At 44.8% G+C, this 10927-nt stretch overlaps 1 long non-coding RNA gene across 1 annotated transcript; it reads left to right on the top strand.

Moving 5' to 3' along the window:
• The first annotated feature begins 502 nt into the window (after positions 1 to 502).
• On the top strand, positions 503 to 3182 carry LOC129192707 (uncharacterized). The gene is made up of 3 exons (XR_008573472.1): positions 503 to 868; positions 2037 to 2240; positions 2833 to 3182. It is a non-coding gene; the product is annotated as an uncharacterized LOC129192707 (long non-coding RNA).
• Positions 3183 to 10927: the final 7745 nt, after the last annotated feature.

Here is a 10927-nt window from a genome sequence, read left to right as displayed (position 1 = left end):
GGTTAGGGTTAGGGTAGGGTTAGGGTAGGGTTCGGGGTAGGGGTAGGGGTAGGGTTAGGGAGGGTTAGGGTTAGGGTTGGGTTAGGGTTAGGGTTAGGGTTAGAAGGGTTCGGGTTCGGGTTTGGGTTAGGGTTAGGATAGGGTTAGTATGAGAGGCCCCTTGAGAGATAATTCATACTTGGTTTCACACGCAATATCATAATCTCACATGTACACCATCATACTCTCTTAAAAACACCATCATACTCTCACACATACACTGTCATACTCTCTTAAAAACACCATCATACTCTCTTAAAAACACCGTCATACTCTCTTAAAAACACCATCATACTCTCACACATACACCATCATGTGAATGCAAATCATCATGTATAAGGATCCAAATGTCAGTGAATGTAAGACAGAATGGTAGGGTATGTGAATGAGAATAGTTGTTTGTGTGAGAGAGTTTGATTGAAACGGAAACAGTACTAAATTCTCAGTGCCTGATTGGCTATCTTTGATGAAGCTGGAGGAAGCAGGATTTCATGGACATGGCCCAACTTCGGAATCATGACTGATAGAAGAAGATGGCGGACCGGGAGAAACTCAGTGAAGCCATTGGCCTTTTAAACAACATTTTAAACTCTCCAACCGTTATTACAGCAATGTCAGAAATGTTGGATCAAAGGCGACAGACACCCACAGGTGCCTCTTCTAACGCGACTGTGGAGGAGGAAATGCGGCGGATCTTCAGGGCTAGCTCATCAGGTGTATCAGCAAGTGCCAGTAGCACTTCGTCTGGATCTAGCCTGAACCAAGTGATGCAACCTCGATATCGAACTCAACAGTATTTCGGTGGATGGGCTTCAAAGTCAAGGAAGAGGTGAGTTTATTGAATAAGGTTTAATCATTTATTTAGCCGCGGATTTTTTAAATTTAAGCTACCGCTTAATAATATTACTGCTTCTACGCTAACACATTAGCATTAACACTAGCTGTTACTTTTGTCAGTATTCGTTAAGGGACAGTGAAAATGTTAAAAGTGAGACGTTGTAGTGTTTCGTTAAAATTAACGCTGCTGAATAACATTAAGCCCGCATACTACCTAACTAATTTAACCTGTAAACCTAGGGCTGGGCAATTAGCTATTTGAAAAGTAACCTAAACCAACATTCAGAACTGACTTAGTGTTAATGGCAGGTATTTTCCAACAACTTTACGTAACGTTACATCTTAAAATGACAACAGTTAATATTACTCAAGGCTTGAGTACAGGTCAGTCTGCTGAGTGGAGCCATTTCATAACGTAAGTAGCGTTAACAGAATAGGCGAACAGCTCATTTCGCGACACCTGTCCACTTGCGATTCCGTGTGGTTGCACTCAGGGAGGTTAGACTCCTCAATGCAGTCATGTTATCACTAAGACTGAATGTAACAGCGAATGTTCAAAATGAGCTATGGTATCTATTCTAAGTAAACGAGAATCAAGTTGAGTTCATGAGTTTTGTTTAGCAGAAACCCTGTACAGTAACGGTGGTAACTACAAAGTTAGCGACAGTTTAGCCCTGAAGCAGCGAATAAGTCTCCACTGATGACAGTTTGGAAACTAAACGACTTGTTTCACACGCAGCACGCTGTTATTAAAATCTAGTAATTACCAAAGTCATTATTTTAGTCACCAGATGTGTGAAACTAAGTCTGTACTTAGATTACAAAAGTACAAAATTTTAACCACAACGATAAATTCTGTGTAGTCTTTCTTCTGGTTCTTCTAAAAATGATTGCTATCTTGTACATTTGGGATTAAATTGGATTTGAAATTGTGTGGCGAGTCTGAACAGATTCATTTCAGATTGTCAAAGACAAACCATATTTCACATTTTTTGCCATCCTAGATTTCATCTTAACTTGTGCTGGCATCTTGGATTTTCTAGCTTTTATTCTGCATCAATGAAGCAAGTCATCCCTTTCCCCCTGCTAGCCTAACAATATATGATTATCAACACAATTTGAAACAGACATTTTTGTCTTCTTGTGTTTCATTTGTGTAGATTTAAGGAGGGGCTGAAGACCCTTGGTGTTCAGAATGCACCCAGACAGTTTTAGACCCTTAATGTGTCACGAACCATCCCCACTCACTGCTGACTTAATGGATCACCTGTTCCTCATCCGGCTGTCTGCAGTGGGAAGCAACAAAAGAAGGGCAGAGGAACGTGTTGTTCCATTTTGGAGGGACTACCTGCAGGATGTTGAAGGTAATTATTTGCTAGATATGTTAGATATGGCACTGTCTCATGCTTTTGTCACGTTTACAAATTGTACATATACTGGGCTAGGAGAAAATACATGGACTACTAATTGTAATGAACATTCATTATTCTCAGAGGTTGAATCAAAAGGATTTTGGTTTTTCCCTAACCTTTGCTAATGCCACCATTTGGCCAAGTTGTCAACTTTTGTTCCCATATTGGGTCTCTCTTTCAGTCTTTCCTTTTTTTTCCATTTATCCTTTTTTTTTTGTTTTTGTTTTTTACTCATTTTCCCTTCCTCTATCTTTACTCTTTGCTTCCTTTCTTTTTGCAATCTGTCTCCTCTAGAATTGATTGTCTTTCCATTATATACCTTTTAAATAATTTTATATGCTATTTTTGTAGTTCTAGTAACTTTTTCTTTTTTCGTTCACTCCTCTCCTTAAGTTCTTTTCATCTATCACTTTCATTTCTCTCTTGTCTTTGTCTTTCATTCCTTTTGGAGCTTTCTATATGGTACTTTTTACTTTCTGGTATAATTGCTGTAAATTCTCATTGTTGTCTTTGGTGTTTGCTTGCTTGTTTTTCTGTGTGTTAGAGCAAGAGGGATCCTCAAAGCTAGGTAAAATCCTAGCCTTTGCAACGGGTGCAAGTGTCATCCCTCCGGTTGGCTTCTCCCCTCAACCATCAGTTGATTTCTTGCATGATCAGCCTGTCAGCTCCAGACGCTGTTTGCCAATGGCAAACACCTGCATCAACTGCCTTAAGTTGCTGCTGCTTGACACATACGAGGATTTCAGGGAGAGTATGGACTGTGCATTAGGTAACACACAGGGTTTTGGTAGAGAATAATATATGGACTGTGAACATTCAAGCTTAGCCATTTGCAGAAAAATCTTGTATTTGATGCTATTACAGGTAACTATTACAGTTTGAAAAAAAAACACATTTTCAGTAATGAGCCCAAACTTTTTTGTTTTCCAATCACCAATGCATTCTGTATAGAATACCTTTTTTCTGTCATATTCTTTTTTGATCAACTAACTAAAACTTTGAATATATGTGACTAGTGGAGTGGTTGGGAGGTTATTTTTGTTTTTTTTTTAGGGTATAGAAGCCCAGTGGTGCAAAAAAAGCTAAATGTTGGTTACATTATTCAGTCTGTTGTGAGATAAACTGTTTAGCTTAGCACTTTGCATAAAAGTACTATATGCAGCCATTTACCATTTATCTGTTAGAGTACAATCCACAGTGTTCTAGTACTCAAGCATCCTTGTTACTGTTCACTAATAAAATTCGCCAGGCCTAAAAATAATTGTATGCCGTGGTTACCATCATCACTCAGTGGGTCTACTGTCTCTTGAATTCTGTTCAGAACTGTTTGATTTACATGAAAGTTGTTTACTGGAACAACAATATTGTTTTCAGTCTCTAACAGTAGAGGGGTGTCTTCATTGATTTCCAAGGTATCATTTCCTGCTAAAATGTCCTGAATTGCACCAGCAATGGCACTGTTAAGAACCCCTCTCTGCCACAGTTGGAGAGGTGTTTGTCCTCCTTGTGTGGATAATCCATGATTGTTCCACTGATTTCGGAATTCTGCAGCCGCCCTCTGAACTCTTGGCAAGTAGATGTAGTGCAGACAAAACAGATGGAGTTCATCTGTACAATCCAGTATGCCCTCATTTTCCATGAAGGTGAAGAGGTTACTGAAGTGGAATGAGACAACTCTGTTTATGATAGTGTTTTTTAAGAGAGTATGATGGTGTATGTGTGAGAGTATGATAGTGTTTTTAAGAGAGTACGATGGTGTATGTGTGAGAGTATGATGGTGTATGTGTGAGAGTATGATGGTGTTTTTAAGAGAGTATGATGGTGTATGTGTGAGAGTATGATAGTGTTTTTAAGAGAGTACTGCTGTGTGTCCAAGTGATTATGATTTATGGCCCAGACAATACTGTGTGTGAGAGAGTATGATTATGCATGTAAGAGGGTATAGTAGTGTTTGTGTGAGAGTATAGTGGTGTACATGTGAGATTATGATATTGCGTGTGAAACCAAGTATGAATTATCTCTCAAAGGGCCTCTCATAGGTTAGGGTGAGGGTTAGGGTTAGGGGTTAGGGTTAGGGTTAGGGGTAGGGTATTCTTATTCTGTTCATTCTCGCAAGAAAAGAAAGAAAACACAAGAAAAAGAATAAGAACATAAGAAACATATGTACCAATAAATTAGGCAACAACAACAGAAGAGACATTAATACAGATAAATAATACAAATAAATAAATACATAAATAATACAAATAAATAAAAGTGCTATGAGTGTGTGCGTGTGTTGCGTGCGGCGTGTGTGAGTGCTTCGTTGAGAAGCCTGATGGCCTGTGGGTAAAAGCTGTTTGCCAGCCTTGTGGTCCTGCACTTCAAACTCCTGTAGCGTCTGCCTGACGGTAGGAGTGTGAATAATGAGTGTTGTGGATGTGTGCTGTCCTTGATGAGGTTGTGTGTTCTGCGTAGGACTCTAGATTTATAAATGTCTTGCAGTGAGGGGAGGGCTGCCCCAACAATGTTCTGTGAGGTCTTGATCACCCGCTGGAGTGCCTTCCTATCACGTGTTGTACAGTTAACGTACCAAACAGTGATGGAGGCGGTAAGGACACTTTCGATAGTGCATCTGTAGAAGCAACTCAGGATTGTGGTGGACATGCCAAATTTCCTCAGTCTTCTCAGGAAGTACAGTCTCCTTTGGGACTTCTTGATGATTTGTTGGGTGTTGTGAGACCAGGTGTGGTCCTCGCTGATGTGTGTGCCAAGGAACTTGAAGGTTTTCACCCTCTCCACCTCAGTCTCACCAATAAACAGGGGTCTATGCGGCTCCTTTTCCCTTGTTCTTGGGTCAATGATCATCTCTTTAGTCTTATCTGTATTGAGAAGGAGATTGTTATCACGACACCAAGCTATGAGGTCCGCCACCTCTCTTCTGTATGATGTTTCAACACCACCAGTGATCAGGCCGATGACCGTAGTGTCATCTGCAAATTTAATGATGCTGGTGTTTTTCTGGGAGGCCACGCAATCATAGGTGAAGAGCGTGTAGAGGAGCGGACTCAGCACACACCCCTGTGGGGTCCCAGTGCTCACAATTCTTGAGCTGGATGTGCGATTGTGGACTCTGACTGGCTGGGGCCTGCCTGTTAGAAAGTTAAACACCCAGTTACAGAGGGAGGGAGACAGGCCAAGTGTGAGGAGCTTATTTGTGAGTTTGTGTGGGCTGACTGTATTAAAAGCAGAGCTATAGTCTATAAATAGCATTCTGACATATGTGTCCTGGCCCTGTAGGTGAGAAATGGCTGTGTGGATGGCAGTGTTGACTGCATCATCTGTGGACCGGTTCTGGCGGTATGCAAACTGTAGAGGGTCCACAGTTGCCGGGATGCTCTTTTTGATGTGGGTCATGACTAATCTTTCAAAGCACTTCATAACAATAGGAGTGAGTGCTATAGGGCGATAGTCATTCAAGCAGGTCACGTTGCTCTTCTTGGGTACGGGCACTATGGTGGTGGACTTAAAGCAGGTCGGTACAGATGCTTGTGCAAGCGACAGGTTAAATATGTCAGCAAGCACATCAGCTAGCTCTGATGAGCAAAACCCAAAGTGCACGTCCTGAGATGTTGTTTGGGCCTGCTGCTTTTCGTGGGTTTGTTTTGTTCAGAACCCTGCGCACATCAGCTGATGTCACCATGAGAGGTGAGTCCTGTGTGCTCCCCAAGTCCAGCCACCTTCTCTGCTCATCAGGAATTTGGGTGTCAAAGCGGGCATAGAACTCGTTCAGCTCATCTGGAAGTGTGGTTTGGCTGGACGTGGCTACGCTACTCTGCTGTCGATAGTCTGTGATGTGCTGGAGCCCCGCCCACATGCGCCGAGGGTCTGAGGTGGAATAGTAGCCCTCCAGCTTCTGTCTGTACTGTCTTTTGGCCTCCCGTATGGACCTCCTCAGGTCATATCTGGCCTTTTTGTAGTCCTCAGCGGTGCCCATGACAAATGCAGTCGAACAAGCACGTAGCTTAGCACTTACATCTCAGTTCATCCACGGTTTTTAATTGGGGTATTTTCTGTCATACTTGGTGGTGGTAACAGTCTCTATGCATGTACTAATGTAGCCAGTAACAGCAGAAGCATATTCATCCAAATCAACAGTACAATCTTCCCTCCCCGCTGCAGTTTTAAACACATCCCAGTTTGTGCAGCCAAAGCAGTCCTGAAGTACTTGATCAGTTTCTTCATTCCACACTTTAACTGCTGTACTTACAGGGGGAGCTTGTTTAAGAAGTTGTCTGTATGTTGGATAAAGGAATATAGAGATGTGGTCGGCCTTTCCAAAGTGGGGTCTTGGAACAGCCTTCAAAGCACCTTTCATGTTGCTGTAGACTTGGTCCAGGATGCTATTTTCTCTCGTGGGAAAGCTCACATACTGCTAATATTTGGGGAGGACAGTCCTGAGGTTGCAGTGGTTGAAATCGCCAGATATAATGAATACAGCGTCTGGGTGTTTGGTCTCGTGTTTATCAATGATGTCATGCAGGAGGCTGAGTGCGTTAGCGGTGTTAGCTCGTGGTGGAATGTAAACAGCAGTTAAGTACACAGTGCTAAACTCACGAGGCAAATAAAAAGGTCTGCATTTTACCATAAGCAGCTCAATGTCCTGCGAGCAGTGCTTTTCCATCGTCTGTACGTCTGTGCACCACCTCCATATTCCTTTATCCAACATACAGACAACTTCTCTCTACGTCTGTACTGTCTGTACGTCTGTGCACCACCGTTTGTTTACGTAAACACAGACGCCGCCACCTCTGTGTTTACCAGACGCTAAAGTCCGATCACCCCGATACACGTCAAACGTTTCCAACTGGATCGCCGAATCCAGTATATCCTCCGTCAGCCAGGTTTCTGTGAAGGTGAGCACACAGCATTCCCTGATCTCACGTTGAGCTGTAATGCTTGCTTTTAGTTCGTCCATCTTGTTTTCAAGAGAGCGGACATTAGCTAACAGCAGGCTTGGTAGCGGTGGCCTAGTCGCTCTAGCTTTTAGCCTAGCATGCAGGCCGCCTCTCTTGCCTCGTTTCCGCCTCGGATGCTTTGCTCTCCGGGTATTCAGCTCACCAGGCCTGCAGGCTGCTGCGTACTCCCAGCGCAGAAGAAAGCCAAAGTCTGAGAGGCTAAATAAAAGATCATGATGAACGCTGCCGATGTTCAAGAGTGTCTCTCTGTTGTAATGTACTGCGTGAGTGCGTTGAATGTCCAAAATGAACAATAAAATAGCAAACAGTAGAAAAAAACGGGAGAGAAAAAAACGGGGGGGGGGCATACAGGGGTTTGCTCCGTGGGGTTGAGTGCTGGGTGGTACATCTCTGCCACCTGTGCCTCGCCAAGCACTAACGCACTGGGCCTCCTGCATGACATCATTGATGCCAAGCACCGCAAGACAGGGCCCATGAGAGGAGCGAGCCCCCGCCCGGCGCCCAAGCAGATGCCCTCGCCCGCCCCGCCCCCCGCCACGCCGCAGACCGGCCACCACCAAGCCCCTGACCAAAGCCACCCCCGACCACCCCACCCCGGAGCAAGCATCCCCCCGCCGATCCCGGCCAGCGCCACGCAGAAGAACACCACGCCACCCGCCCCCACTTGCACCCACACGCTCTCACTGCAGATCACAATGTCATCTGCAAACATCATAGTCCATGGAGATTCCTGTCTAAACTTGTCTGTCAGTCTGTCCATCACCATAGCGAACAAGAAGGGGCTCAGAGCTGATCCCTGATGCAGTCCCACCTCCACCTTGAACTCCTCTGTCACACCTACAGCGCACCTCACCACTGTCTTCCAGTCCTCATACATGTCCTGTACCGCTCTAACATACTTGTCTGCCACTCCAGACTTCCTCATACAATACCACAGTTCCTCTCTGGGCACCCTGTCATAAGCTTTCTCCAGAACTACAAAAACACAATGCAGCTGTCTAGTCTTCTAGTCTTCTCTATCAACCTCCTCAAAGCAAATACTGCGTCTGTAGTACTCTTTTTTGGCATGAAACCATACTGCTGCTCACAAATGCTCACTTGTGCCCTTAGTCTAGCTTCAACCACTCTTTCCCATAACTTCACTGTATGGCTCATCAGCTTTATTCCTCTGTAGTTGCCACAGCTCTGCACATCTCCCTTGTTCTTAAAAAATTGGGCACCAGCACACTTCTCCTCCATTCCTCAGGCATCTTTTCATGATCTAAGATCCTGTTGAACAACCCAGTCAGAAACTCTACTGCCACCTCTCCTAGACACTTCTAAACCTCTACAGGTATATCATCAGGACCGACGGCCTTTCCACTCTTCATCCTCTTCAATGTCCTCCTCACTTCATCTTGACTAATCTTTGCTACTTCCTGGTCCACAAAAGTCACCTCTTCAGCTCTTCAAAGTATTCTTTCCATCTTCCCATCACACTACTGGCACTTGTCAATAGACTTCCATCCCTATCCTTAATCACCCTAACCTGCTGCACGTCCTTCCCATCTCTGTCTCTCTGTCTTGCCAACCTGAATAGATCAGCCTCTCCCTCCTTACTATCCAACCTAGCATACAAGTCATCATAAGCGCCTTGTTTGGCCTTTGCTACCTCTACTTTCACCTTACGCTGCATCTCCCTGTACTCCTGTCTACTCTCCTCAGTCCTCTCAGTGTCCCACTTCTTCTTAGCTAACCTCTTTCTCTGTATACACTCCTGTACCTCCTCATTCCGCCACCAAGTCTCCTTGTCTACTTTCCTTCCAGATGCCACACCAAGTACTCTCCTGCCTGTCTCCCTGATCACATTAGCTGTAGTTGTCCAGTCATCTGGAAGCACCTCCTGACCACTCAGAGCCTGTCTTAACTCCTTCCTAAAAGTCATGCAACACTCTTCCTTTTCAGCTTCTACCATTTTGTCCTCTGCTCTGTCTTTGTCCTCTTCATCTTCCTCACCACCAGAGTCATCCTACACACCACCATCCTATGCGGTTTGGCTACACTATCACCTACCACTACTTTACAGTCACTGATCTCCTTCAGATGACACCGTCTACACAAGATGTAGTCTACCTGTGTGCTCCTACCTCCACTCTTATAGGTCACCCTATGTTCCTGCTTCTTCTGGAAGAAAGTATTCACTATAGCCATTCCATTCTTTTTGCAAAGTCAACCACCATCTGTCCTTCTGCATTTCTCTCCTGGATACCAAACCTACCCATGGCCTCCTCATCACCTCTGTTTCCTGCACCAACATGTCCATTGAAGTCTGCACCAATGACAACTCTCTCTCTTCTAGGTATGCTGTGCATCACTTCATCCAACTCCAACCAGAATTTCTCCTTCTCCTCCAGCTCACATCCTACCTGTGGAGCATACCCACTAACAACATTGACCATCACACCTTCGGTTTCTAGCTTTAGACTCATCACTCTATCTGACACTCTTTTTACCTCCAGGACATTCCTAACAAACTCCTCCTTCAAGATAACTCCTACTCTGTTTCTCTTCCTATCTACACCATGATACAACAACTTGAACCCTGCTCCTAAACTTCTAGCCTTGCTACCTTTCCACCTGGTCTCCTGGACACAGTATGTCTACTTTCCTTCTCTGCATCATGTCAACCAACTCTCTACCTTTTCCTGTCATAGTTCCAACATTCAACGTCCCCACTCTCAGTCCTATACTCTTGGTGTTCCTGTTCTCTCTCTTCCTACGGACACACTTTCCTCCTCTCCTTCTTCGACCAACAATAGTCCAATTTCCACCGGCACCCTGTAGGTCAGCAGCACCGATGGCGGTCGTTGTTAACCCGGGCCTCGACCGATCCGGTATGGAAGTCATAGGTTTGATTCGCATGTTTGATTTGGCAAAAGTTTTACGTTGGATGCCCTTCCTGACACAACCCTCTGTATTTATCCGGGTTTGGGACCGGCACAATAAGACACTGGCTTGTATCCTCTTGCGGCTACAAAATAAAATAAGTAATAAATAAATTTAAATAAAAAAAAAAAAGGGGCAACCCAACCCACCCTCCCACCCAGGGGAGATAGCTCCTCAGGGGCAGCTGGACTCCAGCACACGCGCCCCCACCAGGGAGAGAGGCCGGCCCCCACACCCCACACCGGACGACCCCACGCGGCACCCGAGCAGGAGGGCCCAGGGCAGACCCCGCCCCACCCCCAGACTTACCAAAACTTTAGACGGGTCGTCTTGTTCTCCATCCGCCCAGGACAGCGTTTTGTAGACTTGGTTTTTCAGAGAGGTGCACATTAGCACTCAAAAAGGTAATCAAATCTTACCTTTATGCATTCCCGCATGGTATCAGCATTTGGGACCAAATATGAGGTGAAAGAAAAATGGGAAATATACAGTATAGTAGTCCATCTGTGCAGCATGGGAGAAAGTTAGATGGTGCATTAAAGGACCGTCGACAAAGTGGGACAAGTTGCTGCTCGCATTAACCGTGCAAAAATTAATGGCCCGTATTTCCAAAATTAAATACGGAACGTTTCCCGCGGGCCAGTGGTTGGGGACCCCTGCCTTACAGCATGCTTGGGGCTATGATGTGCTCTTTTACACATCTGAAAATACTGTAAGAATGACACTTTTATGGAATTGGCGTCTTTGTTTTATGAT

The sequence above is a fragment of the Dunckerocampus dactyliophorus genome, chromosome 13 (genome assembly GCF_027744805.1).
Source record: "Dunckerocampus dactyliophorus isolate RoL2022-P2 chromosome 13, RoL_Ddac_1.1, whole genome shotgun sequence".
In the NCBI taxonomy this organism is placed as follows: domain Eukaryota; kingdom Metazoa; phylum Chordata; class Actinopteri; order Syngnathiformes; family Syngnathidae; genus Dunckerocampus; species Dunckerocampus dactyliophorus.
Note: the sequence above shows the minus strand (reverse complement) of the source record. Positions and strands in the feature narration are given on the sequence as shown.